The sequence below is a fragment of the Rhineura floridana genome, chromosome 3 (genome assembly GCF_030035675.1).
Source record: "Rhineura floridana isolate rRhiFlo1 chromosome 3, rRhiFlo1.hap2, whole genome shotgun sequence".
Lineage (NCBI taxonomy): Eukaryota > Metazoa > Chordata > Lepidosauria > Squamata > Rhineuridae > Rhineura > Rhineura floridana.
In genome coordinates this window covers 175,264,581-175,283,298 of record NC_084482.1, presented here as the reverse complement: position 1 = coordinate 175,283,298, position 18,718 = coordinate 175,264,581, and the positions used below count along the sequence as shown (strand labels likewise).

General features: G+C 43.5%; 1 pseudogene; it reads left to right on the top strand.

Moving 5' to 3' along the window:
* Nucleotides 1-15,222: 15,222 nt before the first annotated feature.
* The window catches only part of LOC133378815 (uncharacterized), a 41,354-nt pseudogene continuing 37,858 nt past the window's right edge, over nt 15,223-18,718 (top strand).

Sequence of the window (18,718 nt, the reverse complement as noted above, 5' to 3'; positions counted from 1 at the left end):
CAAGCATTTGTTGAAGGCAGCGCCCACCTAGAGTGTATTACCACTGTCCAATCTGGATGTCACAGAAGCATTAATTACTTTTGCTCAGTTCTTCCTATCCACAAAAGGTGAACTAGCTTAAGCTGGTGAAAAGCATCCTTGGCCACCACCTTCGGAGTCCTAGGTATTGCTTGTGGCCCATTTAATGGGCAGTTTGGAGGGGGGATCATTTGTAATGGTCTAACACAGCAGGGACTACAGTCTTTGTAGAACTCATCCTGAAGCTCCCATTCATCCTGTTCTTACCACAAAAGGGAGCAATTGCACAACCTGTAATGGTTGCACAGTCTACATAGCAGCATTCATACTTCAAGATTAGAAAACAGGTATCTTTTCCTAGGTATTATACCCAGGTATAATGCTCTGAACAGCTAGAAGGATGAACTCTTAGAGGAAGGCTTGCAATACTATTATAATAAAGCTGCATTCAGACCTGGGGTTTATTACACTAGTTTTACTGATTATAATGGTAGAACTTCTGCCCCAATTTCTAACATTCCTTACACACCTATTACATTATGGAACTGTGACTTTTTGACTGATATATTACCACTATGTTGCACAAAATTTCATTCACACCAGTAGGTGTGGTGGGATGCAACAGTGAACATCACTGGACATTTTGCTATTCTCCTACCCTTTCTGCACATGTGCACTTCTGTTTCCCCATGATTTCCCTATGAAAATGGCAAGAAAGAACTGTATGTTGCTATACTGCCCCACATTTTGTCACTTTACTATCATAATTTCCTGGGTTAATGGGATTGCAAACAATTTTTTTCTGGAAGCAATTGACACAGAAATGAGTGCTAAACTTCCACTATATTCCACTAGATTTCCAGAAGTGGCTTTTATGTTGTGTGAAAGATCAAATAATATACAGAAATATCAGGCAAGGTAATGTCAGAAAAATGGAATAAACTGCTGTTTGAATGCAGCCTAATCAGGTAGGTACTTTCTGGTACCCCACAAAGATGTAAAACATAATAGACAAATCGTTAAGGTGAATTAAGCAGCAGAGTAAGAAGAGGGTAAGTAACACCGATCTATTGAATTATTTAATTAAAACAGCTTAGCCTAATAAGGGCATCATAAGGTCACTGCGTGCTGGTAGCCAAATCCCAAAAGCACTTATAATTTAGGAGCTGAATTCCAAGAGTAGGAAGCCCATAGAAACCTTGTTTTCAACACTACCCTAGCAGGGAAGCTTGAACACAGTAAACCAGACTAAACTCCAGGTTTGGAGAAGGGATAAAGACTAAACTGTACCAATAGTTTTTAGTTTTGGTTTTAGTTTCAAAAAGGTAGGCTTAGCCTGCTTCAAACACACGCACACCAAACAAGCTCTGTTTTCCCAGGTTAAAAAAGGTTAGTCTGCTGTAGGTGAAAATAAAAAAGACTCACCTGGAAGTCTCAGCTTTCTGTTTAGATTAAAAGCAGCTAAAAGCCAGTCTAGTTTGTCCACGCTTGAGTGCAAGGCACCATTTAAAATTACAGAGGAACTTGCACTATTAAAAGTGTGTTGTTGATAGCAAATAAAACAAAAATAAAGTAAAAGCTAGTTAGCTTTTCTTAGCATCATCAGTAAAAGTTTTTAAACAGGCCTCTCAGGAAGGAAGGCTGAGTTAATCTCCAGTTGACAGATGAGCTACCAGCCTTGCTCAGTCAACTACCTTTGTTCACTCCCCAGACCCAAGGGGCTATACTGACTGAGAGCAGGAATTTAAGTCACATTGCCTGGATGCATTTGCTGGCAGTAGCAGCTGGGAGGAACCAGCCACACATATAAATTTAGAACAGTCTAGCAAGGCAGCAGCCTCATTACGTGGGTGCGGGGGACACGCACTGCACCCGGGTGACACCATGAGGGGGGTGACACCCAGAGCCGCCCCGTCGCGGGGCAGGGTGCCGATGGGCCGGCTGGATGGGCCAGGTGCGCAGCAGGGCTGGCCTGAGAGTGCTCCTCTCCAGGTGGCAGCCACGGTGGCAGCTGCTGCTCTGGGGACCAAGGAACTGGGGTGGGAGTGCGAGCCAGCGAGCGAGAGCACTGGAGGAGGGGAGGGCCGGGCAACCGGGAGAAGGAGGGGAGGAGCCATGATCTGGGCAGGAGCCGCTGTAGTCCCAGCCCAGTGCAAGGCTCTGCGCCTTTTCTAGCACTGCTGTCATAACATGTCGGGCGCGGCGCCCATTGGCTGCTCAGCTCCGGGCCAGGCCCGGCCACCATGTGCTCGCGCGGCCTGGGCAGGCAGGATGGAGACCCGCCGGTGGCCCGCCCCCAGCAAGCACCCAGAGACCTCAAGGGCTCTACCCGGCCACCCCATTGAGGCCAGGCCCAGTCTGGTTGCCTCCTGCAAGGGAAGGCCTGGATTGAGAGGGTGGAGCCCCCTCCCCCCAGACCGAGGTCTTTGAGGAAGGAGCCTGGTTCAGGGGCCACCCCAAGCCCTCCCTGCTGGGGTGGGAGAGGATGGCTTCCCTCTTGCCCCTCCCCAGGAAAGCAAGGCGGCCAGAGGCCCGCGAAACAGACAGACACGGGGGTGACACCATGAGTTACCGCACTGGGTGACACCAACCCTAGTGATGCCACTGTAGCAAGGGAGCCTGTTCCATGAGCTAAAGGAAGTCCCCAGCTGATGAAGCATCTTGGCCCCAGCTGACAAAGCTTCAGAGTGAGTTTAGCAGCACAGCAAGTTTAGCAGCAGGGGAAGGAGATCAGGGCATCCAAATCTGCCTGTTTGTTTCCTGACCTAAATAAAACCTTCAGTGAATTAACTCAATAAACTACAAAAACAATTATGCAGGTAGAAAGCCAGCAGGGCTGTGGGGGCTTTCCAGTATTTTGCACTGTGTGTAACATGTACAGTTATCTGCTTGTTGGTCAGAAGTCATAGGTGTTCCCTTGGTTCAATGAGCTCCTGGGTCTCCAGGAATCAATTTGCCTCCTTGAGGCCAAGTTGGCTGATTTGGAGAAGCTGAGAGAGGCAGAGAGGTTTGTGGATGAAGACTGTGGGAACATTATAGCTGTGTCCCATTCCCACGAAGATAGTTCTCCTGCTATCATGGAGAATGAATGCCTCAGGGAAGGACAGCATCCATCCGAGGAAGAAGAAAATGATCCCTTAGAGAGGAATCATTCCTTGAGGGATGAGCAGATATTCTCTCATGCTGGGGATACTTCTCTCTCTCTGTGTGTGAAGGGATCTTGGTAGTGGGTGGTTTGATTGTTAGGAACATAGATAGTGGACTGTGTGGTGGGCAGTCAGACCACAAGATGATTTGTCTGCCTGGTGTGAAGGTTGCAGATGTTGCCTGTTTAGGTAGCTTGGTAAATGGTGCTGGGGAGGAGTTTGTGGTTGTGGTGCACATTGGCACCAATGACATGGGGAAATGAAGTCATGAGGTCCTGGAAGCAAAATTTAGGTTGCTAGGTAGGATGCTGAAAGCCAGGACTTCCAAGGTAGCTTTTTCTAAAATGCTACCAGTTCCACTTTGCAGAGCCAGCTAGACAGGCACTGAGAGTGCAGGGGCACAAGATAGCAATCCAGAGAGGCCACAGTACCACAGGCCAAACCAAAAGTGCTAAAGACACTTGAAGAGAGACAGTAATGTTAGCAAAGTCTGAGCCAAGATAGGAGAACTGGAGTGCTTTGTCTTAGAGCAGCCTTTCCCAACCAGTGTGCCTCCAGATGTTGTTGGACCACAATTCCCATCTTTCCTGACCATTGGCAATGCTGGTTGAGGCTGATGGGAGTTGTGGTCCAACAACATCTGGAGGCACACTGGTTGGGAAAGGCTGTCTTAGAGGACAGCATTGATAAATTGAGCACAATGGAAACTTGGTGCAATGGAGAAAACCAGTGGGGCACGGTTATCCCTGGATATAAACTATATCAGAAGGGCAGGGAAGGACATATTGGGGTGGTGTCACTCTAAACATGAAAGAGGGCATTGAATCCAGCGAGCTAGAAACCCCCAAAGAGGCAGAGTACTCTACAGAATTATTGTGGATAGTGATACCGGGCCCCAAGAGTAATTTAATATTGGAGACACTCTATTGTCCCCCTCACCAAAATGCTCAGGGAGATCTTGAGAGGAAAAATGAAATCAAGGAAGCATACAAATTAGGAATTGTTGTAGTAGTGGGTGACTTCCACTACCCTGTCACAGACTGGCTACATATGTATTCCAGTCATGACAAAGAGATAACATGTCTAGATACTTAAATGACTGTGCCCTAGAAGAGTTGGTCATGGAACCAACCAGAGGGATGGCGACTCTGGACTTATTTTAAATGGCACCCAGGATCTGGTGCAAGATGTGTTGTTAAATCATTTAGGAACAGTGACCATAGTGCTATTAAATTAAACATACATGTAAATGGCCAATTGCCAAGAAAATCCAACATGGTCACATTTGACTTCAAAAGAGAAAACTTCCACAAAATGAGGAGACGGGTAAAAAGGAAGTTGAAAGGCAAAGTCCAGAGGGTCAAATCGCTCCGAAATGCTTGGGAGTTGTTTAAAAACACCATATTACAAACTCAACTGGAGTGTATACCGTAGGTCAGGAAAGATACCAACAAGGCCAAGAGGATGCCAGCGTGGTTAACAAGCAGAGTCAAAGAAGCTATTAGAGGCGAGGAGGCTTTCTTCAATAAATGGAAGTCTTGTCCAAATGAGGAGAATAAAAAGGACCACAAACTTTGACCAAAAAAATGCAAGAGGGATGCTAAAAAGGAATTTTAATAGCACATTGCTAGAAACATAAAAACCAACAGGTTCAGTATTGGGACCTGTGCTTTTTGTTCATAAATGAACTAGAGTTAGGGATGAGCAGGGAGGTGGCCAAGTTTGCTGATGATACTAAATTGTTCAGGGCTGTTCAAACAAAAAGGGATTGTGAAGAGCTCTAAAAGGACCTCTCTAAACTGAGTGAATGGGTGATAAAATGGGAAATGGAATTGAATGTAAACAAGTGTAAAGTTATACACATCGGAGTAAAAAATCTTAATCTCACTTGTACGCTCATGGGGTCTGAATTGGTGGTGACTGACCAGGAACAAGACCTTGGGGTTGTAGTGGATAGCTTGAGGAAAATGTCGACCCAGTGTGTGGCAGCTGTGAAAAAGCAAATTCCATGCTAGGCATCATTAAGAAAGGTACTGAAAACAAAACTGACGATATCACAATACCATTATTTAAATATATGGTGTGGCTGCATTTGGAATACTGTGTACAGTTCTGTTTGCCTCACCTCGAAAAGGACGCTGTAGAGCTGGAAAAGGTTCAGAAAAAGGCCACCAGAATGATCAAGGGGATGGAGCTATGAGGAAAGATTGCAGCATTTGGGACTTTTTAGTTTAGAGAAAAGGTGAGTCAGAGGTGACATGATAGAAGTGTGTAAAATTATTCATGGCATGGAGAAAGTGGACAAAGAAAAGCTTTCTGCCTCTTTTCGTAACACTAGAACTCTTGGGTATCCAATGAAGCTGAATGTGGGAAGATTCAGGACAGACAAAAGAAAATACTTCTTTACTCAGCGCATAGTTAAACTATGGAATTTGCTCCCACAAGAGGCAGTGATGGCCACCAACTTGGATGGCTTTAAAAGAGGATTAGACAAATTCATGGAGGATAAGGCTATCAAAGGCTATTAGCCATGATGGCTGTGCTCTGCCTCCATAGGCGAAGGCAGAATGCATCCAGTACCAATTGCTGGAAACCGCAGGAGGGGAGTGTGCTCTTTGCACTCAGGTCCTGCTTGTGGGTGTCCCATGGGCAACTGGTTGGCCACTGTGAGAACAGGATGCTGGCCTAGGTGTTCTTATGTAGATGTGCATATCCACAGACTGAAAACAATCATCAACATGCTTTCATGTATAAGTTCACAATCATACACATGGGAGACCTGGAAATATAGAGTTGTACACAACTAAGTGACCCATTATAGTCAATGGACCTAAGTTACTCATGTCCATTCATGTTAATATTCTGCTCTGAGTAGGACTAACATAGGATACAATCCATAGCTGCCATCATGTCAGCACCCCTTTTAAGCAGTGTTATTTATTTATAAAAATATTTGTGTACCGCTATTTTGTTAAAAACATCAAAGCGGTTTATAACGTTTAAAAAAACAACCACCATAGAATTAAAAAAAAACCCTTTAAAATGCAATAAAAACCAAGGTCAATTGTTGAGAAAAAAGCATATTCTTGTCCGCATAAGCCTGGAAAACAGAAAGGTTTACAGCAGGCGCTTACAAGTTAAAACAGAAGGTGCCTGCTGAATCTCTGATGCCGGAGCATTCCAGAGAACTGGGCTGATAACACTGAAAGCTCAATTTCATGCCGATGTCAAATGAGCCTCACCAACTTGGAGGATGACCAAAGCCACTCCTACAGAAGATCTCAGTGACTGAGCTGCAATATAAGGGTTCAGGCATCCCTAAGATACCCTGGACCTAAGTTATTTAGGGTTTTGTAAATTAATACAAGGACCTTGAACCTGGCTCAGCAGCAGATGGGCAACCAGTGCAGATGTTTTAAAAGTGGTGTCACATGTTGTCAGCCGTATGCTCCCATCAGCAATCTGGCCACAGAATACACCAACAAAACATTTGATATGAATGAATACATTGCTTTACCCCGCCCCCGCCCCAAAGCCATCTTTACTTATTTTGCTGGCAGTAAAGGTATTAAATTAATGAAAGTTGAGTCAAATTTTTATTCCTGCAGAAATCTGGGTATTTTATAGAGGAGAAATTGTCAGGGGTGAACACTGGCCTGTTTCAGATTATTTCAACACTCAACACCTTTGCTCTTCTGTAAAGTTATTACACTAAATCGCTAGGTTCGTGCATCCCAGATGTTGCCATCTTTTGAGCAATACATCATCGAAACAAAGTACTCTGGAAACATATTGCAGGAATACATTGTTTAAAGGGCAACAGATGATAAATCTCTTAAATGATGTTGCTGTCTAAGAATAATGACTTTAAGAGCAAATGCAAGGTAATCTCATGATTCTCAAACCCCCTCTCCGCAACCTGTCCCAAGAACATGATATGTGAAACATCCTGAAGCCTTTTTTTTACAGAGGCGGATATTCAAATATTCAGCAGTTCAGATCCTGTTTTAAAAATATTAGAACAATGGTAGCTGGCAGTTATCAAAAAGGCTTTTAACACTTTCAATGATTGCCTTTTTCTTCCTTAAGCTCTATGTCAATGTTGTCACTTCACAGTTATAGACTCAATACTGAAATGTTCTTGCATCATCCTTATGTGCAATGGCTTGCATTTTCGGTACGTCTTCAGTGAAACTCTATTTAATTGAACCATGGTTTTCTATATCTTCCAGTTTCTTATACACTGATAGGGAACTCAGTTCTCTGGGTGCTGGTCAATGCAGCCAAAAAGGTAACGTGCACACTAGGGCTTGGCAAGTTCATTTAAAAAAGGAACTAGTCCTAGTTCAAGTTCAACTTATTCCAGTTCACATTAGTCCCTTTACAAAAGCAAGCAGGGAAGGCACAAATTGAAAGGCATGGAAATGGGGGAAAGTACAGCAGGAAAGTGGCAGGCACAACCACATTTTGTACTAGCTAAGCACAATGACTACTGGAAGCATTATTGACTTGACTGGTTTCTTGGCTTTTTCTGATGTTAACCACACATTTTCAAACTATACGTGAAGACCCGCAATCACAAGGCCTAGAAGAGGGTTTTACTTTCATAAAGAAAGCTGTGATTCTTAGGATGGCAAATTCTATCTACATAATACATGTAGAACTGTCAAAAATCCCAAGCCATCAGTTAAGTGCTTTGGATATTACCAGTGGTATTTCCATATGTGAGGTCACATATATATGATGTAATTAAGAACATAAGAAGAGCCTGCTGGATCAGGCCAGTGGCCCATCTAGTCCAGCATCCTGTTCTCACAGTGGCCTACCAGGTGCCTCGGGGAAGCCCGCAAGCAGGACCCGAGTGCAAGAACACTCTCCCCTCCTGAGGCTTCCGGCAACTGGTTTTCAGAAGCATGCTGCCTCTGACTAGGGTGGCAGAGCACAGCCATCATGGCTAGTAGCCATTGATAGCCCTGCATTCTGTTTTCCTTTTTCCCTAGAGCAGGGGTGGCAAACCTTTGGCACTCCAGATGTTGCTGAACCACAACTCCCATCACCCCTGCCCATGGGCCATGCTTGCTGGGGATGTTGGGAATTGTAGTCCAACAACATCTGGAGTGCTAAATGTTCGCCACCCCTGCCCTAGGCCAACTTCACAGGATGTTGGTGCATATGACTGGAGCCAAAAGGATTTTAGTAGTAGGGATGCTAAACATCCCATCCATTTTGGCAATGGCTGAACAGGTGCCAGAAGATAGTAGCATAATCATATGTGCCATACAGCCCTATTTTGGAGAATCCAGCCAGGAGGCTCATCTTATGGCAACGAAATAAGGGCAAATATAGGATCAATAACCAGCTCCTTGGAGGTATTGTTTTGCTTTAAAAACTGTTTGTTGAATCTTGAAACAGTTTAACTATTTCATAATGTCACAGATACTTCTGTTCTGAATTCCCTTCCCACGACATTAGACCCATCTAGGGTTGATTGTATTAGGGAAGGTCATAAGAATTAGAACCTAATGCATAAAATTACACCAGCTTTTTTGCATAAAATTACATCAGCTTTGTGTTTAACAACTTCCCTGGTAACCATAGGTAACTAAGAAGTCCATGCAGGGGAGATGGCGGAGGAGGGTGTATCAATCTGTTCCTCCTCCATCAGCTCACTGCTTGCAACAGAGGAAGGAGTGGTCTGTTTCCCAGCTTGGTACAGATCTGTTGTTGTTGTAGTTGTGAGGCAGAGAGGCTCATAGCTTCTCCAGGGCTGGCGCCAGGCATGACTGAACCCTTGGGCACCAGCCTGCCCTGGGCCTTTGGCACCATAGCCCCCCCCGAGGCTGTGTGGGGATAATAAGCCCAGCCATGTGCCCCACCTACCTCTTGTGTCATGTGAATGATGTGCATGCATAGCACACATGCCTGCCATCAACCAAGATGGGGGGGCACCAGCCCCTTAGGAAAGCCCCTGCTGCCATCTTGGGTGATGGCAGGCAGGCAGGCATGCATAGCAAGCATGGCATTCACACTAACGGGAGAGGTGCGGCATGCATGTGTGTTTATTGATGTTCATGCTGTCTGTATTGGCAGGTTGCCTGGGAGCTCTGTCTCCATGATACATGATGGGGTGGGTTGCAGGACCTGATGCTGCCACACATCACGGAACAGGAGTGCCACCCTCCCACCCTTCAGGGGCCATCGACCATGGTCCAAACTGGCCACCCTCTGGAGCCAGCCCTGAGCTTCCCCATTCCATGGCCAGCATGGAAACACAATCTAGTATTTATTTATTTTTTTGCACATTAGTAAGTTTTGCAAACTTACTTGCAAGGCTGGGAGACACAGTGTTCAGTGTTGTAGACAATTGTGTATTTGGAGCAAAAAAATCAAAGTTAGAGTCTCACCCTACACACCAATTTGAGAGCTCATTTTTTAAAAAAATAACAATCCAAGGTGGAGGTTGGGGGCAAAAAAATAGTATCTCCTTTGGGGCTGCACCTCTAAGTGACTGCTTCACCATCTACCTGTGTGAGTTTCTGCAAGACCTGCTCCCTGCATTTCCGGCTGATTTCCACCTGGCCTGGAAGGGTGGGGCCCTGTCTCTCTCCAGCTACAAAAGCAGCAACTGCTGAAGGGGCCAGAGACTGTGTGTGTGTATGTGTGCGTGAACCTGCTGCTCGGGATGTCTATAGACTACTGGGGTTAGTTGTTTTTTAGTCGTTTTGGGGGTCAAGATTTAATTTTGGAGATTCATTTTTGCTGTTATTTGGACTACAGCATATTTTTGTTAAACACTGTTGTGAAGTGTGTGGGGATTGTTTAATTGTATATTTATTGAGATGTTCTCATTAGTTTGTTTATTATTATTGTTTGGCTACTTATATACTGTGTATATTTATATGTTAAAAATAAAAATGCTACTTATTTGCTGGGAAATTGAAGATTTTTATCAAGGCCTTTTTATAAAGTGTTTGGTTCTCTTATTGTGACACATTTAAATGTTTTTTCTTTTCTTTTAATAATGTTATTTGTTATTTAATTTTGAGAATTGCATTATTGTATTTATGGTTTATGATGTGTTATATTCGTGTTTTTGTAAGCCGCCTTGAGGGCCTTTTGGCCATAAGGCGGGGTATAAATTTAATAAATAAATAAATAAATAAAATTCACCATGCTGTCACTCCAGCAAAATGCAGGTTGATGTTTGTACTGGGGAAAATAATGTCTGAAGGGGCCCTGAAATTTGGGGTCATGAAAAATTATTAAGCCACACGAATGGGCTTTATATCATACCAGGTCCATTGGCATCTAAGGAGCCCATAAGGACAGCCATGGGCAGAAGTAGGTTGAGGAAATGCAGTCTCAGCTGCCTAAATCTGTGTAGAATGGTAAGGTTGTCAGTTAAACGGTCAACAGCTTTTTGAAGTCTTGAGTCACCATTAGCTTGATAGGCAATAAATATCTACATAGACTGTAGATACAATGTTTCTGGAAAATACACTGGGGAAAAAAAGATCACCTACAATAGAGTAAGGTTTTTAAAATCCTTTTGGCTCCCCACAGAGAGTGTGAAATTAATTGAATTGCTGTTGCTCTCTAGTGCTCATTCAGTGAAACTGACTGTGAATAAAAATATCTAGAGGCAAAGTACATGCCGTGTGAAGATTAAAGAAGGGACTTGGATGAGGAGCGAAGACATGCAAATAGAACCTTTAAAGAAGGATGCTGTGGTTGATTTTTGACTGCATCCTTTGCAAAGGACTCCTACTGGGAGGAAGTGAGGGATATAAATCTAATAAATAATAATAGTAAAAGGCTAAGTGATTCAGATTGTCAAAAGTGTTCAGAAGGAAGCACCTTTTCAGTACTTCCAAAATGGGGTGAAGTTGGAAAGAGTAAATACTCTTTGTAGCACATTTATCAGGACTGAGCATACCACTGCTTTCCTCTCAGCCCTGCGAAATCCAAAGTTGAGGGATCAGAGATGGAAAGGAAGGAGATATTGAAATGCCGTAGACAAGAGGAAAAACATATATTTTCTATTTAAGCAGATTTCAAAAATGACTTCAATGATATTTAGGAAGACATTGTCTGATGCTATTATGCAACCAAATAGTCAAGGTACAGTTAATCACAAATGCATTATATGTTGCAATCCCTACATTCCCATTTCTTTGTAATTTATTTCCTATCCATGGTGGTCACTATCTGCCAAATACATTGCATCCAGCAAGATATTTGACACACGCATGTGTGCTGACCAACTGCATATACTGCATGCCACTTCTGAGCTGCTGTTGTTCAGATTGGTTCCACCATGGATCTATGTTGCATTTGAGCTTTTGAAAAGTTTGTGGTAGTGGATCTAGCTGCAATCTGAATCAACTTTCATCTTATGTATGTGTTTGAGGGGGAGGCTGCTTGCCACATGCTGTTAGGTGGCAACCAAGGGGATGCCAAAAGTATTTCCTGGGTCCAGTAACCTGTCTTTAGATTGGACCCCCTGAAAACAGACAGACAGACACACAAGCACTGCTGCTTATGTTCATGTATTAACTTAGCCTAGCCGACCTCACAGGGTTGTTGCAAAAATAAAAAGAGGGAGGGGAGAATAATGTACACACCCATGAGCTCCTGGGATGAAAAGATACAAATATTAGGGCTGTGCCCCTGATTTGGCTGAATCCCAAACTGAATCAGGCTGATTCAAGGGAATCTAGGTCAGATTGAGACAGCCCTGGATCACCGCAGTTCAGGCAGCCCGGATCAATCCACAACTGTTAGGGGGTAGAGCTTCAGGCAGAAAGGAGAGGCATGGTTCAGGATGGAAGAAGAGGCTGGGTGGAAGGGCAAGCTGCAAAAGGCCAAGGAGAGTAGTAGGGACCTACCTGACATGAGTCTTCCTAGGAGAAGCTAGGAGTGGGGGCGGGATGCCTTTATATGCAGGCTCTCACCCATTCTCTCCTTCCTGTCTGGCTTCTCCTTCTTTCTATCCAACACCCTGCCCCCTGAAGCAGCACCCTATAGGATGGAATCCTTTGCTTAGCAGCTGGTAAGAAGAGGCTCCAATCCTGAGCAGTGCAGGTTGCTCCTCTATTTATTTATTATCTTGCGCTTCCCAGTAGAAGCCCAGGGCGGCAGACAAAAACACTAAAAATACTCTAAAACATCATAAAAACAGACTTTAAAATATATTAAAATGCCTTTAAAAACATGTTAAAACAGAACATCTTTACAAACATTTAAAAAAGCAATTCCAACACAGACGCAGACTAAGATAAGGTCTCTATTTAAAAGGCTTGTTGAAAGAGGAAGGTCTTCAGCAGGCACTGAAAAGATAACAGAGATGGCACCTGTCTAATATTTAAGGAGAGGAAATTCCAAAAGGTAGGTGCCACAACACTAAAGATCCACTTCCTGTGTTGTGTGGAACAGACCTCCTGATAAGATGGCATCGGCAGGAGGCCCTCACCTGTAGAGCATAGTGATTGACTGGGTATATAAGATGATCTTTCGGGTATCCTGGTCCCAAACTGTATAGGGCTATGTACACTAAAACCAGAATCTTGAACTTAGCCTGGTAGCTAATGGGCAGATATTATGAGTTGTTTCCTTATAGGGAAGGCAATTGTGAAGGAGCAGCAACCCACAGGATTGAACCCACCTGCTCTCAGTTGGGGGAGGGAAGGAGATGCAATGTCTCTTCCTTTCCTTGCCCCCTCCCTGACCTTATTAGCCCTGCTCCTGAATTGATCCATGGCTGAATTTGGGGTGAGTCAGGTCCCCAGATTGGTGTCCCAGGCGTGGTCGGGTGCATGGCCGTAACAAATATATAACGTCATTCACAGATCATGTAATGAAAAATAAACATGCACAAAGCCAGAAAATTGGCCCTTCCTTGCTTTAACTGCAACATTTCATGGTCCTGATATTTACAGCAAACTACCAAACCAAACAATTTTTTTCCCACTCTTATAAATAACAAGCAAGAAATACAGGCATACCCCGCTTAATGTCGCTTCACTTAACGTCGCCTCGCTATAACGTACATGCTCCATACGTCCCCATACCCCGCTTAACGTTTGCGCACTTCGCAATAACGTACACTTTATTGGCATGACGCCGCTGCCATCTAGTGGTGATTGCATGCAGTACAAGTGAAGACAATTCCTTCACTTAACGTTTATTTTTGCTTAAAGTATACTCTTCGGTCCCATTGCAAATGTTAAAGCGGGGTATGCCTGTACTCTAAGTATGTGCAGTTTCACAACTTGGGTGTCTGAATTACCAACTCTGAGCCTAGCCTACCTGACAGGGCTGTTGTGAAGATAAAAGGGCAGCTTCTATTATGAACAGGAGCAATTCAAGAATAGGAGCCTCTGAAAAATTAGGTGAATAAGGCAGAGTGAATGCACAACAAAAGCCTCATCTGGAAGCTCCCCCCCCAAAGTCTGCTCACTCAAGACTTCCCCTGACTGAGGGTGGATTTTTCACGATCACAATCATTCTATAATTACTGAAAAAACAGCCTATATAGTAACATGACTCTTTAAGAGTTATGAATATTAGAACTTTGTATTATGAGCTAGAGGACTTTCCTTTCCTTTGCTTTTAAGTTTCAGTTGTGTTCTCTACTCAGCCAGCACGAGAGAAGCATGTTTGTTTGCCTGCAGTAAGAAGTAAGAGTTTGTTTATTCTAGTTATTATTATCAGTAGAACAGGATTGGGTGCTTATTGCTAAAGGGTGAAATGAAGAGATAATTTAAACTGATCTGAAAAAATATCTACCCTAAATTACCCTTTACTCTTTTAAAGCACTCACTATACTCATAATCATAGCGGTTTCTTCTCCTTTTTCTTGGGTACTTGCTGGCAAAGGATGAAAACAGCCCTAGAGTAGAAACACTGCTGTGCACACTACAGTTGGCTGGCTGGCCACCTACGGTGAAACTCAGGTCTAATTTCTGATTTTCCCAATGTGTGCAGCTTAGTATGAGACCTTTTCATTATGTAAATTAACACACACTCTCCATGGAGAGGAGTGAGGGGGAAGGTCACTGCCTTCCCCCTCCCCTGGCATGACTCTCACATCTTCTCCACCAGTGAGTGGGGGGATTGGATGGTGCTAGGCACCTCCCCCCAAATGCCCCACATACATATGTGGCCATCCCACCTAACAAGGAAGGTTGGCTACAACCCACCAGGAACTGGTCCATGCAGATCAGGGTCATTGCCTTCTGTCTCCTCACCAAATGATTTATCTGATGACTGGGGGAGGGGGTGATTTGCATCCCCATCAGGGCTCTGGGCTCCATCCACCACAGTGCTGTGTCTATAATTTTTTTTCTTTTTACTGCTGTGGCCAAAATTGGAGAGGGGTCTTGGGATCCAGAAAAAATGGCTTGGGGGGCCCTGAACTGGAGGTTAGCCACCCCTGGAGTAGATAAAGGGAGACTCTGATGAAAATGTTTAAAATATGAAACTCATTAGGGATGTGAGCATTGGTCACAGTTTTCCAATGCAGATTTTATGGCTATAGCACTAAGGCAGCTTCCCCCCCCCCCGTTTGCTTAACATCTGGCCTGGCGAAGAGCTCTGGGGAACCTGAAAGTTTGTTCACTACTTTCTGACATTTGGATGGCTAATAAAGGTATTGCCCTACTGTGGATTTCAGCATTTTTATTATGGGCCAAACTGGTTACCTCTGCCCCCCTTAATGTGGTCTCTGAAATAAGGAACACCTCATAATGCCAATATCATGTTTCTAGAGAGCCAGTGTGGTGTAGTGGTTAAAATGTTGGAGTACGACCTGGGAGACCAGGGTTTGAATCCCCACATACCCATGAAGCTCACTGGGTGACCTTGGGCCAGTCATTGCCTCTCAGCCTCATGAAAACCCTATTCATAGGGTCGCCATAAGTCAGAATTGACTTGAAGGCAGTACACTTACTTACAAACATCTAGTGAGTAACCCTTACCACATGGGTGATAAGAAAGTGATGTTCAAATAGATAAAGAGAGCCACTATAAAAGATAGTAGGATGCAGGAGCAAAAAAAATGCCTGTGCCCGCCGGCTGGCCTGATGTGTCCTCTAAGCTAGCCTGCAGCCCTCTGATGTGTGGAGGACACTGCCCCATCATCAGTGCTGGAGTAAGATTCAGTCTGGTCAGTTTCTGTATGTGGAATAGGAGAGGGTGCTATCTTATCCTGAGCTGCCTCAGGCAGTAAAATGTTTCAGGTCAGTCTTGTTTTGTTCTATGTGACTTGGGTATTTTGAGCTTTTCCTCAACTCACATGGAAGCTCCTTTAAGCTAAAGCCACTGATTTCACAGAAGGTCAAAGGAGGCAAGATCTATTTCATGCCACAGATCATAGACTGACACACAGTGCAACCCCACAGTTACATAGGCACCCCAGTAGGAATGTGGGTGCACAAGGCAGGGAATAAGCAGATGGTCGCACACACAAGCTGGGCATACTCAAATACTTTCCCCATTCCCTTTACAGATGCTGTTCTGAATAGCTGCCAAGCGAAATTATCCTGTAGCCTTCTGCTGTACAGACTTTGCTTGCTTAGAGGCTGGGCAGAACATATGCACAGGGCTTCAGTTAATTCTTTCCCTGTTCTCTAAGAGACCTAGTCCATTTAATATGAGCTGCTGTTATAGCCAGACTCCCGATATGCTGTGATAGCCACAGGCTTCTTGTGCGTTCTTTTCCTGAGTCTTAATTCTTCATCTATAAATGGAGGCAATTACCTTGTAAAAAAGATGTGAGAGTAAACAGGCAAAATACTGTGAGATGATAAGAACAACAATACTACTACTCAGCATTTATAGTGCACATTTCAAGTGTTTAGTGCACTTCACATTGATTATTGCAGAAACCATATATTTTTTGTTGTGACATACTACAGTATTGGCATCATGTAATGCTCCACTGTAGCATATTATTTATTTATTTAGCAGGTTTTTTACTTCCCCCCCCAGGCTTATTATTTTGATTGAGACACCTTTTCAGATTCCTCCATTTGAAAGCCTTAACAAGATCATACTGGGAAGTAATAAGGACACATTTGCAAAAAGCTGCTGGTAATTGCAGCACAACTGTGGGAGCATGTGAGGGACTTTGCTGCCTTTTTCATCCCCTCCTCTCATTTCTTCGACAGGCTAGGTGAAGAGGTTGAAGCACAGATCTCATTTCCCCCTGTTTTGCTGCTTGTGAAGTCTGCCAACAGAATCCACCTTGACAAAGTCAAGGACTCCACGTTTAATGTTGAGCTGAGTGAATAAATTATGCATGAAATTGTGTCGGAGTCTCTAGTGTGCAGAATTGCTCCTTTTGATATGAAAGGTTAATTCAGAAAGGAGTCCAAAATAGCTGGAAATTGTAGGGATAAGTGGATAGTATTCACTGTTGTGAGCTGTTATTACTAGAAATTGCATTCCCTCTCTAGCTTCCCCTGAGATTTAGCTTTGCCAGTGAATATAAACTGTACTCAATAGAATAGCATCCAGGAGCAAGAAGAGTAGATGTCCACATGCAGTAAAATATTTGAAAGGTGTTTCAAAAAGGGACATGTACTTTCCCCAGGTATATGAGCTGCCCTCCAGTTGTTTCTGGACTACAGCTCCCATCATCTCTAAGAATTGGCCATGCTGCCTATGGATATTTGGAGTTATAGCCAGCAACTTCTAGATTCTACAGTACAGAAGAATTATGACTGCATTTAGGTCAAGTACAATGTGTGTCAGAGACAATTATCAAGCTGTATCAGTGGAGGGTTTTTTTTTTGGAAGCTGAATTGATACCAGAGCAACCTATTATTCAGGACCCAAGGATAGCTCTCCTTCCGATTTATGATGATGACGCTCAATATTTAAATGATAAATGTTTGAGTACACATATTATGACTGCTGCATCTTTGACAATTGCTTGCTTTTGGAGATCCCTACAAGTGGGTTTGATAGAAATTTGGCTTCATGAACTTTGGGACTTAGTCCTCATGGAAAAACTAACTTATGCAGTTAGAGAAAGGAAAATGCAAAAACACTCAGAGACCTTTCATTTGGTATGGGTTAAATTTATTGAGGATGTTGCTAAAAAAGAACATGGGTATTTGTAGTGGGATACGTTTATATATATGTGTGTCAATATATATATATATAAAGACTTTTCAGTGGATTTAGAGTGCCTTTTAGTAGAATTCATCAACTGTCAGTCCATTCTAAAAGAACCAGTCATTCAGGTGTCCATGTTTGAAGTTGCCCAATTGGGGTGTTGGGGGACGTCTGGACCATTGATTCCAGGATTCCAATTTGGACACAGAGAGCACGGCAGGTCTCTTTTCCTTAGGATGACTCTACAAAATCAATTTGAGCACCACAGCATCTTTTCTTGGACTGTGCCAGCCACCGTCAGTCATGCCAACTACCAGTGAAGGGTGAAGCCCACTGTGTATTGAGATTGTGAAGCTTAGAAAGGCTGGCTCAGGTCATGTTGATACATGCAGTGAGAGTTGTCAGAACATGCCTTTCTACCTGATCAGAATTATCCAGCTGCTGGTTTTTTTAAAAAAGCAAGCAGGCAAGAATTTTGCTTGTTTTAAAGCAAGGACATCTGATTTGTTTTGGCCTCAGGGCCAAATACCACATAGGTATGATGTTTTCTTTGACATGGTTATAATATTTTTTTGATTCTAGGAGTTGATTCTAGGAGTTAGCAGCTGTGGGGGAAGATTTTGATATAGTCTTTATTGATGCTGATCAAAGGAACCCTGCAGAGTACTATAGCTTTATCATGGGGAGCCATTTGGAAGAATGGGGTGCTCTGCATAGAGAATGCTCTCATGAAAGGACATGCCTACCTGGAGAATACAATAGATGAGAATGTATTAGATGTCAAAAAAATGAATCAAGTAATTAATTCAGATCCTTGTGTAGAGCAGTTTAGTGCGATGTAATTAAAGGTAACATCAATATCATAATAGCTTTTGCACATTTTTGGGGGTAGAAGTGCAATGTCTGTTCAGGCCTGCTCCCTTCCATTTGACAAAACATACTGATTATCTTTATATAAGCTTCCCTCACTAATGGGAAGATCTTAATAGCCATATGAAGGTGAGCTATATTGGTGGTGGCTGAGGACTGTGCCTTTGTCCGCCCTCTGTTGTCCCACCCCCTCCCCCTGCCCTGACTCTGAAATGCTCTGCCTGGTACTGACTCTTATGACCTTTAGGTACCAGGTAAAAACAAATTTATTTACCCCGGCCTTTTGATTTGGGATATGTGTGCTCTGGTTTTATCTGTTTGCTACTTTTAGTGCTTGCTGAAAGAGTGTCTGCTGCTATCTTTTGCTGTGATGAAACTCTCCCTCTTTCTCTGGGTAGAAGTGTTTGGCAGTAAAAACAAAGGTGGGGAGCCTCTGGCCTGTCATGGGCCAAATTACACTCTAAAACTAAATAATAAATATATTGAGAACTGTTTTAGGATTTTTCTGTGCCAGATCTATGGGGTTTAAGATAGTGGAGATGCTGGCCTCATTTCAGAAAAAA